The sequence below is a fragment of the Mycteria americana genome, chromosome 1, assembly GCF_035582795.1.
Source record: "Mycteria americana isolate JAX WOST 10 ecotype Jacksonville Zoo and Gardens chromosome 1, USCA_MyAme_1.0, whole genome shotgun sequence".
NCBI lineage: Eukaryota > Metazoa > Chordata > Aves > Ciconiiformes > Ciconiidae > Mycteria > Mycteria americana.
Window position 1 is genome coordinate 173,830,836 of NC_134365.1, and position 18,029 is coordinate 173,848,864.

An 18,029-nucleotide genomic window follows, 5' to 3' on the forward strand; every position below is an offset into this window, starting at 1 on the left:
GCAAGAGGATGGGTTCCACAGTATGCTGTTTCCTCAGCAAAATACAGGCCTACTTTTCCTCCAACTTTCCCACTCTCATATTTTTGGTCATATGTGCTAGCTAGAATCACCTCAGGCACGTGGTAGCACATGGCAAACCAGGGCAGAAAACCTGGCAGTGATGGGAATCACAGACGCAAACAATGTGGCAGCTCTTAAAAAGGGATGCAAAGGGCTGCAACACTGCAAAACAGCCTGAAGAACAGGAAGAAACAGCTGCTCAAAAATATGTCCGTGACCTTTCCATGACAAACCCAGTGGGGAATAGATGTATTCTACGGATGATAAGGGAACAGCCAAATGAAGTGCAAACTGGAGAGACAGACTGAAACAGGGACTGGCCAAAGACCAAGAGGAGAACTTACCAAAAAAGGATGAGGCAGCTGGGACCCCACATATAGAAGAGGAGAAAAGTAAAGCTTTGTGCCAAGGCAGAATCCTAAAAAAGCCCACAGGAAAAGCAGATGGGAAATATGTATGGAAACAGTGCTAACACCTGCAGCAGGTGTGTTATTCTTTTGATATGAAGAAAACGGTTCCAACCACCTATGACCACAGCACAAGCACTGAAAGAGACCTGTCAGAAAGGCAGAAAGGATGAGCAGTCCCAGCCAATTACTTTACATACAAGGAAAGTAGTTCAAAATATTACATAAGGAAAGAGCCAAGACAAAAAGGACTGTCATAACAAAGGTGTTGCTAGATTTATTGAGTAATGCTCCAGAATTTCTAATCATCATATTCCCTATAGGAATAAATGACACCAATGAAGTACATTTATGTAATACATAAGGAACTGTTTCTTCAGACAGCAAGGAAAAAAAAAAGATAATTGGAACTGTGCAGATAAGTAACTTGCAAAAGTTTTCCCTGTGCCAAGCATGGGTGAAGAAAGTAAAATGCTGATACTGGAAGCCAACCAAGGGAAGATCTGATAGGGTAGGTTGGAGGGTTTTGAATGCACAGATCACTGGAATGCCTCCTGCAGCCAGAGCCAACTGTTTGGATTACACCGTCTCCACTTATGCAGACGGGTTGCCAGCCTCTTGGGCTCAGAACTGGCACATCCTGTTAGGCAGGCTGTAAACCTTCAGGAGAAGGAGGGAAAGGGAAAGCTTTCGCTTAATTTGAATAATCCGGCTTGTACTTCCAACATACAAATTAAGCGAGAAACTAAAATTGTTCTGAAGCGAAAGATGAAGGATAACAAGAATATAATGCCTGACGCAAATGTGTGGGGAAACAAGCAACAACTGGAAGGTGCTGTACTAAATAAAGGAGATTACGATCTGGAACGACTAACTGAAACTTAGTGGGATAATTCCTGTGTGTTGAAAAGACAGGATGCAGTATACATGGGAAAGGCAGAGTGGAGAAAATCGATAGGTGTAAAAAATGTTATATAATGCTTTCAAAGCACATATGCTATAATTTTGATAGTGACAATAGTAAAATGGTAAAAATCTCAGGTAAGCATACAAGAAATTTAAAAAAAAAAAAAAAAAAGAAAAACAAAAGAAAAACTATCATAATAATAGCATGTATTTCCTTTAGGCCAGCACTCTGGAACAGAGCCAGGAAAGGCACAAACCTCTGAGTGGATCTTAGTTGATCAAGTCTCTGGATAGTGCATACAGATGCAAAGATATGAATGTCATACAATGAACCCCAAAGCCTAAAGATGATGAGTTGGGTCAAAGTCTCATCTATTGGGAACAAGGCACTGAAAATATGGAAGCAGAGCACTTGAATCCATTACAGCAAGAAAATAATTCACAGAGCAAAATGGTGGAAGGGGATCAATTCCACTTTCAGAAAGATTTTAGAGAACATAAACAATTGAATATTTGTTGAGATGAGATGGGATGAGAATAAATGTTTAAAGTTACTTTTATGAAAGAAAATTGGAGACTTTTGAGGAAAATGCAACAGGATTAAAACTCATCTGTGGAAAAAAAAAAACACAAACAGGAGATAAAAAGGCAAAGCAATGGTCAGAGTGTCTTCACAAGGGTTGTTCAGAGTTCAAAGTACATATACAGGAAGGAGTGGCAGGAAAAGAATCCAAGGAGTCTTAAGTCTGAATAGGCCAAAAAGGGAAAAGGACAATAACAGGACTTTTATAGCTACGGAAGGGGGAAAAGAAGTAGAGAGATTAAAAGAGACTATACTGATGACAGAAAAAGGAAAAAAGTTGAAATTTAAGGTGGAACAATAAAACAAGATACCAACCTGAACTGTGTATCTCATTTAACATTTAAAAAAAACCCAAGGAATTACAGACAATTAGAGCCAGTGCCTCCAAAATTGCCCTCAACTGTTGGGAACAGGTCCAGAAAAGGACCACTTTGAGACACATAACGTACTTTTGAGGTACTCAGGAATCAGGAGTAATCAAGAGACCTAACCTTGGCATAGGGTGTAGGAAATTTAGGGTGTGATTCATGTGATCTATCTTAGGCAATGAAGGCTCCAATATCTTTGAGCCAGTCCCTCTAGCTTTTTCATGATTCAACAAAGAAAAACAGGAAATTAACCTCTGCATAATAATGTTGGCTTCTGGAATAAGGTCAGACACATCATCTCCAGAGATACCTACTTTTCTCCTGTGAGTATGAAAAGCAGCCTAATTTAGATTTAGACATCTAACTTGTATATGCTTCAAGTCAGATGATATAAATCCCACCCTTGCTTTCCTAATATTAGGAAATCTAGGTGGCTGGATTAATGTGTGCAGATTATTTACAAAATTAATTCCAAAATTAAAGAAAATTTAAAAGTTCAGGTGACCATTTTTTAACTCTACTTTTTGTGAATGGTAGAAATAGTGTATCATCTTTATGATAAGGATATTTGTATTAGGTCTGGAGAGTGTACCCTTTTCATTTGTTATTCTAACTTGTGCTGAGTTCCACTCTAATCCTACTCTCCCAAAACTCCATGGTAAGCATTGAATATAAGACTTCCTCACACAGAAAAATACAAATACACCTTGATAAACACAAGTGTGAAATCCAACCCTCTTTGAAGTTGATGCCAAAATTCCCATGAACTTCAGTGTGACTAAGATTTCACCAGAAAACTGCACAAAATTATGTAGGGGTGTTTAAGAGAGCAAACGGAAGAAAGAGCACAATATTAACAAAGACAAATGTTAGGCTCACCATTAGGAAAATATTCAGTAGTCAGTTTTACTAACCTCTGAAATGTCTTACTAGAAATGCCTAATGTCAACTGGTTAAGCCAACAGAAAAAATAAAAACATAGGTAGAAAAAGTTGACATTGGCAAGAAAAAGGAATAAAAGACCTAGGAGGTATTGTCAATGCCTAATCTCTTCAATCAAAGGGGATGAAATGAAAAAAATGTTATCCTAATTGCTTTCAGAAGTTTTAGATTGTGTATGTTATGGAGATGTGAGCTATCAAAAGAGTGCATTTGGAGAAGTATTTTATAGTAGGAAGAAAGGAAATGATTTAGAGAGCTTTAACACCTTTAATGGCACCGTGCTGGGAACACGAGGAAGCCATCATCGTGAATGAAAACGCAGTGCATATTCATTGGAAGACATAACTGCTACTGACATACCGTCACCCTGGTGGGCCCTGACATCTCCAAAATGGAGCACAAATAATGCCTATTGGCCAGAAGCTGCATGCAGAAATGTGCAGTAGACCGGTGTCTTGGGTCGACTGAGACTGTATTGTATGTGTGTGTGTCATACTCTTTCCTGATGCCAAACAAAATTGCTTTATCTTCCTGATAATCATACTCTTCTAATGAAAAGGACAGCATAATCCATCTGTCAGCAGATCTGACGGGAAAACTGGTATCACTGAATTGTTTGGAAACCCAGTCTAAAATTACCTATTTTAATTTAATGCATTTTTCTCAATTTGAAATGAGCTTATTAAAGCACCCTGCATTATTCAGTACAATAACTGTTTAAAAAAAATCTGAGGTTTTTAAAATTCTATTTTTTAAGTAAAAGACTATTTTGTTAGATAAATTACAGTATAAACCATATAGTATTCACCTTGCAACTGAGGTAACACATGTATGATGAACACTGTCCACTAGTAACCAGTAATCTAAAATTAGCCATTCCACTATGGATGCAGAAAAGTGATGAAAGTCCACCTCTATTTACCACTGTTGATTAAAATACAACTGTGACAATTGTATCTTTCATTAGCAATGCGAACCCCTGGGAAACAGAGAAAAATTAAAATGAATTACTGTTATAAGAATATATTTACTTTTATATCTGTGCTTCCAAATACAAGAAGAACTTTCACTTCTTTCCTAATACACAGAAAATGCCCTTTTATTCCTTTGCCTCTTTATTTTTGCAGAGACAGCAACCATGAAAGACTATTTAAGGCAATCCTTTTCTCAGTGCTACAGCTGTATCAGTGAGAGGAAAGACCACTTAAAATACTGGAAAGAAAAAAGAATGAGCGGTGTTCCCACTCATTCATATGTACTGAACTTCTTTACAGTCACGCAAGACCTTAACCTCTACAGCTATGACACCTACAACTGCCACTGATGTCAGCACGAGACAGGAAGAATATCAAGACAGAGATATCTGAACTATAATACAGTTGTAAACAATTCATAATCAGCAGTATAAAAATAACACCTATGAAATATCAAGTAAGCAGAAAATCAATGAACATGATCTGTGCTGTGCACTAAATGAGGCAGAAGCCCAAAAGAAAAAATAGTATATAATCATATGATAAAAAGTAGCATAAAGGGAGTGTTAAGGTTGTCAAGAAAAGAAAGCTTCTTAAACTTTTGCAGGCTTAATTTTTATTCCTTGCAAATTTCACCACTGGGGTTCTTTTGCTGGGTTTGGTTCGTTAGGGGTTTTTTTTGTTTTGTAATTTTTGTTGTTGTTTTGGGGTTTTGAGGATTTTCTTTTAATTTTTTTTTTAAACATGGACTTTTGGACTGGTGTAACTGTTCCAGTTCTTGGAGGTCCGCAGCAGATGACTTCACTGGCAGTGACCCTGCAGAACAATGTACTCTGCAGTGAAGTTATTCTTGGAGACGAAGCGACAGGATGTTCTCATGAAGGCAGTATGCAATTATACATTGCTATTTAGTGACAGCTGATCCAGCAGCCAGCACGTTGCAACACAAGTCAATATTGTTTCTCATACAGAGAGGATAAACCTCTCTACAGAACAGAGGTTAAATCTAGCAAAAATATCCAAGGGAATAATCATTTTCTCTATTTGCAGGTGTAAAGAAGAGGTTTATGACCACAGTTGTATTATTTCCCTCTAATATTATCCTAGATTATATTAATTGCTCCAGTATGTATCTCTGGTATAGAACTAACTTAGACAAATACCTCTTGTCTTTTCTGTCTTATACGTACAGGATATTGCTCTCACAGCAGTCCAATGTATTTATATGAAAGACCAGTTTATCACCAGTGCTCTCCCAATCCAAGACTACGAAGGAACCTAGAGATAGGAGTTGAATTACAATGGGTTTTGCCTGACCTAATAAAGATATCCACGGTGAAACTAACATAGTGCTTAAAGACATCTAGCTCCAAATTAGTCATCCTGATTTCCTTTACAGCTACTGGAGAGCAACAGGCACTTGCATGATGTCTCTCATCTTAACCTGTAGCAGACATCTGAAACAGGGCTGGTGAATTGTACTCTAAAAGTTCCTGTTTCTCTCTATTAACTATACTCCATTAACCATAACCATAAGTTTCTGAAGATAAATTCCACCTTTCCTGTGCAGCTACAGACAAGGTTAAGTGTCTGGGAGACGATTTATGCTATTGAAAGTGGAGAAAAAGGGAAGAAAAAAAAAGTACAAGAAGATAGACAAATTCTTTGCAGTATGCAGAATTTTAGACATTAATTTAACCCTTTAGCCTTTCTCTGATTCCTTCATCATCACTTACATTAGTGTTTTCTCCTTATTTTTGAAAATGAGAATAGGCTTGGTCAGCTGTCACAGTCCATCTGCCTTAGCACAGCCCTTATTTCTTTCTTACCAGTGCAAGCATTTAAGTTTCATTTTTGAGCATAACACTGTGTGAATCCAGCACTTGAGTAAATGTTTGTATAAAGGTTCTCACTGCTGTAGGTAGGGGGCAATTTTCAGTAGGGTTTGATTCATCCTTCATCCATTCCCCCCATGATAACCCAGTTATTTTCCCCACTTTGCACATGCGATGCATATTATGTGAGCTGTTCAGACTCTCAATGCTGATCTAACTTAGGGCTGCACAACTTCTTGACTACTGTGGGCTGGGTTATATTACAGATGTTTTCTCAGGGCAAATAATTCTTATTTGATGTTGTAGTCGTCCTGCGGACTAGAACTGTCCTATGGGCCACAATATCCCGTAGGCGACCAGTTGGATGGCTTTGTTCTAAATTAACCACAGAGTGGGTGGCACTAACGAGCATACGAGAATAATGGTAAATTAAGTATCATAAAAAAATAATGTATTGTCCATAAAATCCATTTTTCATGACCCTCTGGGCTAGATGAATGCAAAGCATTTTCTTTGAGGTTATGCTGGAGCAGCCACTGCATAATGTACCATCATTCCAAAATTCAGCTACCAGTAGAGCAAGATTTGCCTTCTGAGTGTGCATGTATAAAGAAAATGACCTTTTTTGGCTTTACTTCTGTGAGGTGTAATACTATCTGACTTTGTAACCTGTGCATGATCATGTTTCCTACCAAAAGCTGGCACAAACCTTTGAGCTAGAGTGTCATTTGATCCAACACAATGGTACCCGTGGCAGTTGTATAACTGCTCAGGCTGCTAAATAAAAATATGGGGAATAATAATTTTTGGGAATTATGTTTGTGATTTGCTCAATGAAATGAAGTTACCATACCACCATCATCAATTATGACAATTTTCTGAATGGCTTTAGGAAAGGCTGTAGTAAGACCAATTAAAAAACCATACCAGAGAAACTGGTGCATGCTGGAAAACAGGGGAGCAAGCAATGTGTTTTAATGATTCTGTCTCCAACGAGCTGCTGTAAGTTTTATTTAAAACCAAGGAGACTAGGGGAAAAAAAGAATATGAATTGGAAAGCACTTATTGGTCGATAACGAAAGTCATATTGTTAAAGTTAGACAGGAATGGGGAGGGGAGCTTTTTTCCTATCAGAAAATCTTTTGTGGGATTGTGACATTTCTGATTAAATTATTGTTAAGGAATTCTCTCAGGTCTAAACAAAAACTACTTCGATTTAAATAAGAGAAATAAACGTCATCTGCACCATCCCCAGAGAGGCCAACAGCCTCCCAATTTGAACAGTACATGGGAAAGTAAAGTACAAATACCCACTCACCTCACTTAACTCGAACCGTTATCATGAACAGTTATCTATCACATCCCAACTCATTATACCAGAAAACAAACTACAGTCCGCTCTGAGACTGCATAACAGGGTTTATCAGCAGAACACTCTCACACAGGTTTTCATTTTGCTTTTTGCATTCAGAGCATGGCCCTCTAATCAGACTCCTTTAAAACTGTGTTTATTAAAGAAAATAATGCATTTTGATCCTTTATCTGGGTTAAATTCAGAGAACTTTTATTCCACCCCACTTCAGGATTCCCCATCAGCCTGCCTCCTCCAAATTAAATAGAAGTTCATACTATGAGGTTTTGCTTTAGGTTATACAATCTACCAGCCCCAAGCCAAGTTGAGACTGAACTTTTCTTCATTTTACTATTCTTTGTCTAACTGCTTAACTTCAAAACAGGTCTTCCACCCACGTCCTCTTCCCTCTGCTTCCTCTTCTTAACTGACACGCACTTCTTCCCTTCAGTCTTTCTAGGGCATAATTCACCCTCTGAGCAGATGGCAATGGGGGAGCTGTCAGGGTAATGCTAAGGCTCACCCAACACCAGCTACTGGAGCAGTATTTTAAAGAATCCCAGCAGTATATGGTTGCCTATTGAAAATATTTTACTCAATATAAAAGACTGCATGTTCTTTTAAGTGTGAAATCACATTTGTATTAGCTGCCTGATCATTTGGTTTTATTTATTGAGCAATAATCTTTGGGGATGGGGGTTATTTTTACATGTATTATGTATATAAGTTTAAAGGTCTTGTCCCACTGTGGAACAGGAAAAACATTTCCCATCCTGCTGTAGTTACTTGTCAGAAGCTGTCTAAGAAAACACACTAAGAGAAAGAGAGAAAAGTGCATGAAGAGTGCTGAAGTTTGTTAGGCCCTCCCAGATCTAGGGAGAGATAAGCCTCAGGGAAAAGCTGGATATGCATACATTTCTTTAATTGGTTTCAAATCTGTTTTCTTTGAAGTGTCTCTGTACTAAATAAAGATCCTGTTTTAAGAAGTTTGTTTGGTCATGGCATCAACCACTGTCATTGATTTTGGAGAGAAGAGAGTGCATGGCCTAGGAAGAAGTCAAACCTTCAAAATGAATCATAGTATTCTGGGACTGTAGCCAAGGATGTTGTCTGAAGATGGGAGCGTCACCTGATTTGTCCAAGAGTTATGTGATTTGTACTGCATGCATATGTTGATATTTCAACCTTGGCCAACCTTGAGGTTGACTTCAGCTAGCCCTGTCTGCATAAGATGTGCTTTCCCCATCTGCACTACACTGAAGCCTCTATATTATACCCAAGTAGTCCCTACTGCAGTTTTTCTTCCTGAAGCAAAGCTGTTAAAGATCTGACTTCTGACAATCTGAGTCTCCTTCCAGGTATGTCCTTCTTTGCAGGAAGCAAAGAGAGGAAGTGGATGAAGAAGGGGCAGAAGACAGGAACAATGAACTGCAGTTGATGGGTAGCAAATGTAAAGGGTACCACATGACAGTGGCTAACTGCCCTCTCTTCATCACTTCCCTCCAGCGAGGAGAGTGCAGAAGAGTCAGGAAGGAGCCAATGTCTGCACCCCGCACATGACCATCTCTGCCGCTTCTGCTCCATTCCTCAGAGGGAACTTTGCGCTTCTTCCTGAAGAGATATCTGATCAGTGACAGTTCAGTCATTCAGCTAAAGGTTTTTCACTGTTTCTTAGCTAAAGCTAGAAAAAACATAGTGGAAGGAAGAAAAAAACCTCACTCTACAAGACTTTCTTGTTCACTTTCACCACCTCTACCACTGCAAACAAAAGTGTATCCAGATAAGAGAAGTACTAAATAAAATAATAGCATGATGCCATTATTTTTTATTTCAGCTTCATCAAAAAGTATTGCATAACAAAATTAATTGGAAAATAATTCTTCTCTTCAGTTTGATCGTTAAAAGTAGATACATATATTTTCAGAAATGAGAGACTTTAAAAGTCAGGATAGTTAAAAGAAATAAATTACATGGGATAAATTGCAGCTCATTAAATCAGTGCAAATGGCCATTTACTAAAGGATAATATTACCATGCATTACCATTTGTTAAAGGAGAAGCAAAGAAAAAGGCCTTACTTAATACTCATTAAATCATATAAATAAATAGGCTAGCTGTATTAATAACCAAAGAGCCTCCAAAACACCTAGAATGAAGAGCAGAAGTCAGAGAATAGCAACACTCAGCCTAGAAGCAGTTCTCATGAAAAATATAGGAAATAAGAATAATAACGTGCTATTGTTCTGTTCGCTATGAATGACACCCTCAATGTGTCTTTACCCCTTTTGGCCATAGATTATGTTATGAGAGGCAGTGCATTCCGGCTAGACTTAAGTATTAACGCAGAATCATGCAGCCTAGCGTCGCTTTCTGCTTCTTTCTCAAGCCCTTGTTTCTGAAAAGCAGAATGCGGGGGAAAAAAAAAAAAAAAAAAAACACAACAACAACAAACCTTAGAGTGGCTTATTATTTAGCAGCGCCATTAGATGTCTGAGTTTTTCACTGAATGCTGAAATAGGGTAAATGCCTTGGTGTGCCAGCCCACCCCCGGGAGGAAGTGCTGGCGTTAGCTGCTGCCTTCGAGCCAGCAGAGGGAGCATGGAGCATTGGCTTTTGTGGGCTTCAAACCCGAAAGTGGAGGTTTGTCCTCTTCTCTTCCAATTTTTCCCCCAATAAAAGGTTTTTAAAACTTTATGACGGCACCTTCAGTGCTAAAAGCGCCTTTCTATGCGTCGTGAATACAGCCGTAAATTCATATAAGTGTCGGATTGCTGTCCTGTAAATAACTTTTAGCGCCTGGAACACCACGGCAGACACAGGTAGGGAATTTCACGAAGATGAGACGTAAGATATCTCAGGGCATGGTGGCTAGATTGCGTCCCAAAAACGTACCTTCAAATCATCCTCGCTTAGTGGCACAACACATGCTCATGCACAGCAGCCACTGCACAAAAAGGAGATGCTGTTTTCCAAAGGGCGTGTTTGTACACATACGCGTACCCAACACACCTGTGCCCAACTGACTACGAAAGGGGTGTGACCTGGGTGTTGTGAGAATTAATTAGCTAATGAGCCTTATCTTCCTGTCATTACTCAGGTAAAACTTCCATGTGTCTGAAGCCAAATAACCGCAAAACTTTTGAGGATGAAACATGTAATATTTGTGCTACCTGCGCAGCTGACAACAGCAGGGACTGTTGGCTCCCAGACTCCAGCCAGAGGAAAAATGTGTGTTAAGCTCTTCCACGTACTAGAAAGTCCATACAAAGGGCTCCAGAAAACTTAAAGGCAGAGTCAATTAAGGCCTTTTCTTTTCCTCATGATTCTCAGTATCGGATTCTCACAGAATTGGATCCTACTTTACCATGCCTTCAAAGGGACTCTTATTAAAGGAAACAGCAGCACTCAGCATCTCACAGGTTTTATTCCCAAGTAAAAAACTCATTGCACTCTCCCTAAAAGAGTCTGGAACCATGAAGCTTCCGGGATCAGATTTTCATAAGCTGAGGCCTAAGGTTGTAGAGGATCTTCTCATGCACAGTTACTGCAATTGCATATGTATAGCTGGCTTTTGTACATACAAATAGAGCCTGTATGCTAGTGCGCGGCTCAAAGGAGTCTAAACAGCTATACAAAAATACACATGGGCCTCAGTTTTTATTTTATGATGTGAATAAAGTGAAGGGGGAAGAAGGAGGCGATGGGAAAAAGATGAAATTCAGACCTCATCAAAGTCAAGGGTAGTTTTCCTACAAGCTTCAAAAGATTCAGAACTTCATCTGTTACATTTATGTGCTACTGAACCTGGAGATATGTTCAGAAACAGGTTTCACCCTCAATTCATTTGGCAGCCCAGCTTCTTCCTGGTTGAATGGTAGAAGCACTGACAAGGATCTCTAAAGAAAATTCTACCATGATCTAAATCAGTAGTCCCCAATTTTTTCCGGCTGTCTGGGCAACATAGCACCTTCTAATAGCCAGCAAGAGCTTTATATCCCAGCCCTTACGACTCAAATAGCCTGAGGTGGAGTGTACATGGAGGTCCATTGGACTGGCATGCAAAGTAGCATAATGTTTCCCAGAAACCATGAATATGCTATTCAGTTCATTCCCAAGCTGCCCCTGCAGAAGAGGACTGCTGAGAGTAGGCTACAGGCTGGATAAATTGAGCTTGCAGGCTGTGTTTGGCCGATACCTTGCAGAATGGGTGTTTTTCCTCCAAGTTCTCACTGCTTACACGGATCTGACTAATGACCATTAACTGGCCTTCAACAGTCTTTTACATCTTTCTTTTGGGAAGGGGGGGTGAGGGGAAATGTGGGAAATGTTCCCTTCCTGTGGCCAAATTTAGCCTTGGTCTATGAAAGTACAACATTGCTGACACTGCTGGAGTTATGTATTGAGTAAAATCCTGGCCACACTAAACTTGATGGCAAATTTCCCGTTGACTTTAATAGAGTCTAGATTTCACAACAAATGTTAAGGGAGTGTGACTGCAAGACTGAGGCAAAGGCAAAGTAAAAGCAAGAACACTTTCCTTACTGCAATCCAGGGACAGGGCACGGTTCTCTGGGGCTTTAAGGAAATAATAAACAAACAAATAAATAATTAAATAAATAAAATGGATCCTCCTGTTCAGACAGTTACAAGATCTTGGCCCTTTTTTCTCCCATTTTCTCATCTGCCGACACCCATCCAGCTGCCCTTTCTTCACACTTGACTGTCCAGTTAAGCTTCTCTGTCAGCCTCGCTGTCACTCCTCTTTCAGCACATGATGTCAACCCTCCTGCCATCTTGCTGTCGCTCTTTTCAGATGGCAGGATTCACAGCCTTAGCTCACAGACCTGTTTGTATATTGGAAGACAAATATTTGTCATACTTGCTTCTTGTCCCCCGTTAAAAATGAGCTTAGCTAAGAAGGAAAAGCGTGTCAGGAAAGTACTGACACTGGCTTTCTCTGCCAATGGTGTTCCAAAATACCGTTTTTTTCTTTTGCCTCTCCAAAAAGCTAAGAAGAATTGAGAAGTGAAGGATTCAGCTCTGCTGGGCAATAAGCATACATATTCTGTAATGGCTTTTCAAGTGATTTTCTACATGTAGATCAGTGAACAGCAGAGATTTTTGTCATTATTATTGTTTTGTTGTGGGGGTTTGAGGTTTTTTTCCACTGATCTAATGGTGTCCAAGCAGACGCTTTGCACTGCTGGGCAAAGGCAATAACAAACTTGCTAACCGTGCATTTTTACACCATTCCCCAGCACAAAAGACACACCCAAAAGCACCCAAGTTGGCAGGTTCTAAAATGCTACTCAATTTAACAGCAAAACATTGCCACACACACTGTGTGAACAGACCTTAGAATAGCATGAGTCGGTATAACGTGACAAATGAGCATATGTAATTCTTGATCACATCAAAGAAGAGTAAGTGAAACAGGTCCAAAAGAATTCACTAACTCTTCCCATCATGGATTCCCAATGTGTGAAACCTTTGCAGGATATGGATAACCCCTGGCTTCCATGTGGAGCTGGATTCTCAGAGGATGGAAGTTAGCAATGGTAAATCATCCCAGCTGAGTATCTTCTCCTCAATATAATAAGCTGTTTACTTATCCTGCTGCAAAAGTGTTCTAGGAAGTTGCCAAACAGGAAGGAGATCCTTGCCTGAAGTAATTTGCAATCTAAACAGTGGATCCTACCAAAGCATCTGGTCTGAGGTTTTGAACAGCTTTTACTCCCATAAGATTTCAAAAGGTATTCAGGAAGGCCATGTCTTAGAGCATGCTGTAAGGTTTGGCTAAAATTGCCTGTAAACTAGTCTCAGGCACTTACCAGGTCTGTGTTACCCTAGTCTTTAAAATATGGCAGAAATGTGCTGTGGATAGGTGAACTGGAACTAGATGCACAAGGACATGAAACTATTAACAGATGTATAAATGTATCATATTGCAAATGAAAGATACACAAAAAATTTTAAAAATACGCAAATCTTCCTTCCCATGGCCTGACCCATGAGTGCAGAGCTGCCAGAATGGATGGGTTAGTGCAACGGAGTAAACCGTGCTGCATCTGTAGATCACAGACTTAAACCTGCTGCCACACACCTCCTTTCTCATGACAACTTATTTCGCTTAAATACCCCCTGGCCACCATTAAGCGAACAGTAATGTTCTTTATATCTTGTTAATAGGTGGCATGATAAAGAAATAAGAACCCATACCCTGTGCTATGTGAGTAAAGAGAATGTACTGCTGCTGGAGATTAGCTAGCTCGCTCTTTTTAAACTGAATTTTCACAGAGCCCAAACCTCCAGAAAAGTTTGTTTTTCTTCTTAATTCAGTCTCTGGTTTTACTGTCAGTTTTTTGAAGAGTTACATTTCTGGCTGGAATACAATGTTTCAGTCACAGTGCATGGACATTGCAGAATATTGCAAAGAATATTTGACCCCTGCCTTTTATTTCCTAAGTGTATCATCAGCGCCAAGCACTGAATATATTAGCAGAATTGAGCATTGCTAAATGACAACACTAAGTCTAACGGATCTGAATTTTAGTTAGTTAACATACACTAACTACCTCATGTGATGGCAGGAAATGACAGCTCCAAGGCTGAAATCAGATCCAGGCAGGTGGGCTCCTAAAGGGGCTCGGTGCAAACAAAAATGTTGGCCCGTGTGGATCCAGCTGCAGCAACAGAGCCTAAGGTTGCAGAGGCCTTTGGAGAAAAACCTGTAATTGTATTTAAAATTTAATGCATCCTACATATCATTATGCACACACATCATACGTGATGTGTCATGTGTGATGATACATCAACACAGCCTGCATCAGATAGATAAAGGCAACGAGTGCTGCCTATGTAAAACACCCAGTACGGCGTAGATGTCCAGACTTGCCTATGGCAAGACATTTCAGTAATTCTCAGGTGCAGGGTTTTTGTTCCTAAATAAACAGATCGACTAAGCCCAAGACATCTTTTTGAACTCCAGGATACAGAGTTCCTGTGAGAGAGGAGAATCAGGGAGAACGGCTTCTCCTTGCAGACTACGCAGATTGCTTCCCTCGCTGTGTGGAAGAGACAAGGGGCAAGTTATGCTAGTCATCAGAGCAGATGCAGAAACCGGTGGAAATGAGGAGATAAAAAGCCAAAGTCCAAAGACTGGCTAATAGAGAAAGAAGCGTTGTAACTGCTAAATCACCCAAACTGCTTTGCCAAACTTCGACATGCTTGATTTCCTGTGCTTAAATAATTTTTAGGCTAAAAAAAAAAAAAAAAAAAAGAATGGGGGGGGGGGAAGTGAGGAAAAATAACCAGCTGTTCCTTGTATAGTCCAGGAAACATGTTTGATTTATTGCTTTAAGGTTATTTTTGAAGGGGCTGCCTGTGGCAGCCAGAGTGCCGGAGAAGTCACTGAGGCCTGTCCACTTGAAGGGCTCAAACTGTTTCCTGAACAGCCCTTCTTCACTCGTCACCTCCGACAGCTCTTATTGACAACGTGTGACTGGGGCCCCGGAGTGTTTTAAAGCCGCGGGGGGCCGGGGCGGACAATGGGGCTGTCAATTACCTTTTCCCCCGTTGTGAGAAGGGGGCCGCGGACAATGCGCGCCGGCGGCGGGGGGTTGTGCCGCTCGGGGCCCGCGACCCCCGCGGCATTCAGCGCCGGGACGCGGCGGTGCCGGCCCCGGCCCCGGCCCCGGCCCCGGCCGCGGCCCCGTCTCCGCCGGGCGAAGGTGGCCGTGCCGCCAGGGCGAGCTCCGAGGGGGCGGCGGGGGCTCCGCGCCGGGAGCGCCCCGCCGCCCTCCGCGCTCCGGCGGGGCGGGCAGGGGGCTGCCCCCCCCTCCCCATCCCCGCTCCCCAGCCCGCACCCGGGGGGGGAACGCCGGGGCTGCTCTACCTATATTGTGCCTTTAAAAACTTCCTGTATGCCTTGATCGCTTGCTGAGAGGACTGTCCATCATACAGGCGCTTTGTCTGGCAGTCACTTCCATTTGAATTTGACTGACTGAGGAAGCCCGAGTTATTTGTAAAGAACAACAAGGCTTTTCATTCATAATTTCAGTAGGGGGACAGGGTGCTAATGACTGAGCTTGAATAACCAGGGAATGTGGTATTCAAGGCAGGAAGAAGCCCAACTGGCTGCCAAATGAGAGGAAGGGAGGGAAGGGGGGGGGGGGATGTAGGTGAAAGTGCCTGTGTGAAAAGGCAAACAATGAAATCGGGATCACACACATGTATACAAATACAAATCAGGTTCTCAAAAGGTGAGACAGGCAAAGATAGAAGCAGGAAGGAGAGCGGAGGAAATTCCCGTTTGTATTTCATTAACTTGCCTTCAGAATCGGCTTCTGCAATGCTAAAACCGAGAAGGTCTCTGCAAAAGGAAGCTTTCTTCCCTCCTGCCGCCCCCTCACCACAGAGAAAACGCTTTAGCTCTCCTGTACATTTTTACTACAGAAAAAAACTTGGGTTTGAAGCTGGGCTGAATGAAGATTTTCCCTTTGCTGCTTGAGCTCTAGCTTTGACAAAACATGGAAGCACTAAAGCTAGTCCGGGCTGCGGCCCAGCACGCACCCTCCGTACATATAATTTTAGACACTGACTGTCTAAATACGCATATTCTCTAACTCTGCGAAGACCACGTCTTCTCAAAAGTCAGACTTTACCTGATGCAAAATCTATTCAACTAAATAAAGGTTGCTACCTTTATTTCTATTGTCTGCAGTGGGATCTTGAATAAGGCATTAACAGAAATTTCCTTAGCTACAATGGATTTTATAGAACTGTAATTTGTGTCCCTGTGGAGAAAACAAACCTACAGAGCTAAGAACGAAAATAAAAATTGAACAGCACATAGTTTGGAAAAAATAATTGCTTTGATGCAACGTAAGCCATCAGAAGTTGATATAATTTATGTCCATTTGAATTGTGTTGCAAGAAAGCAACAACAAGAAAACTTAAAAAACGTTAAATGGCTTAAACATTTAACCTCAAGAATGAAGGAAGTTTTCCAGTGGGCTTATTCTGCAAGCTTGTTCTGTCAGATGTGGTGGATTTATTGCGTATGTTTGTAATGCCATTTCCAGTGCTTCCTTCAGCTTTCATTAATCAGGACACCATCCTGGGAGCCGCTCTTGGCAGCTGGATTCCCTCCGCGACCTGGACCACTGCAGACTTTCACTTGGGCTCCAGAAGGCATCAGGGGCCTGCTTAGGAGGAACAGCTCAGAGATTTGGCTTCTCACTTAATTTCTGCCTTTGTCTCTGTGGGGCTTTTGAAAGTAATAGGCCTGCTTAAAATACAGGAAAAGATGATTACAAAACCACAAATAAGATAGGAGTAACTACACCAGATGCAGCGACGGAAGTTTAGAGGAACTCTTTAATCAAGTGGTGGGAGTGGATGCTCCTGCAGAGATAACCTTGTTTAGATAATCAAACATTTTGTCCTCTTCCCTCTCTAAATAAGATAAGTATAATTATCTAACAGTTCCTACTCTCTTTTAAGGTGTTCCGATTCTATTAGACACAGATCCGGAAATTTTAGTTGTGCAGAAAGACTGTGGAGCCCACAAGGAAATACAATGCCATGGGTCTCCGTGTGAAGCAGCATGTACACAGTGGAGAGATTGGGACTGGGACTCCTAGTTCTTGCTTTTCAGCTAAGTTACTTCTTTCTTTCACCCCTGGGTTTTCTCACCTATAAAATGGACATAGTGACATCTCCTGTAAACTATTTTGAGATCTGCGGAGAAAACTGTGATAGAGTAGCCAGCATTATCATTGTTGATATTGCCATTATAATCAGGAAAATGAAGACAGTCCTATGCAGATCTGACAGCAGGATCAGGGTCTTTCACAATTTTTTTTGATTGACGCAACCATACAAACAGTATTTTTTGTTGTGTTCCGATTTTCAGACAAATGATGGGGAAACATGAGTTTTTATTTTCCTTTTTGTGAAAATTCATTCACCTCTAGGAAACGATTCTGTTCTGCACACCTCACCTCTGCTTTCAGGATGTGCTTGTGTGCTACTCGGATGAATACAAGCCTTTCACAACCGATGAAAATAAAAATAATCTCAGCGCATGGGAGAAAGATGGTACAGTTTTTAACAATTGCTCAATCTGCTTGCTTTGGTTTGCAGCAAAATCTGTAAGTCTTACTTGTACCTATCTCTTGGCTGGCTTGCAAGCTATATGCTACCGATTGCTAATCTCTTGGAGGTATCCGTCTGAACTCCGGCCTCCAGTGAAGAAAGGTACCGTATGTTCTGGGAGCAGAGTAGCTGTCACAGCATGGAGGTCCATGCAAGCTACCTTGCACTTCTGAGAAGAGCAGGCATCTGCGCTCTTCCAGCTACATTGCTTACAGTACCCAAGATATTCATTTACCTTTCCACTACATTGCAGTTTACAGCTAGTTTGGGTATCTCTACATCAGTGGTTTTCTAACTGTGATCTGTGGATTCCTATGGACTACTTCTAAATGGGAGGTCTTATAATTTATAATTTTCTAAAAAAGTCTGCTTATGATTTTTTTTCTCTTCTAAAGCATAGAAAAAATCTACAGACTGAAGAACTTTGAAAACTACTGCTGCAAAC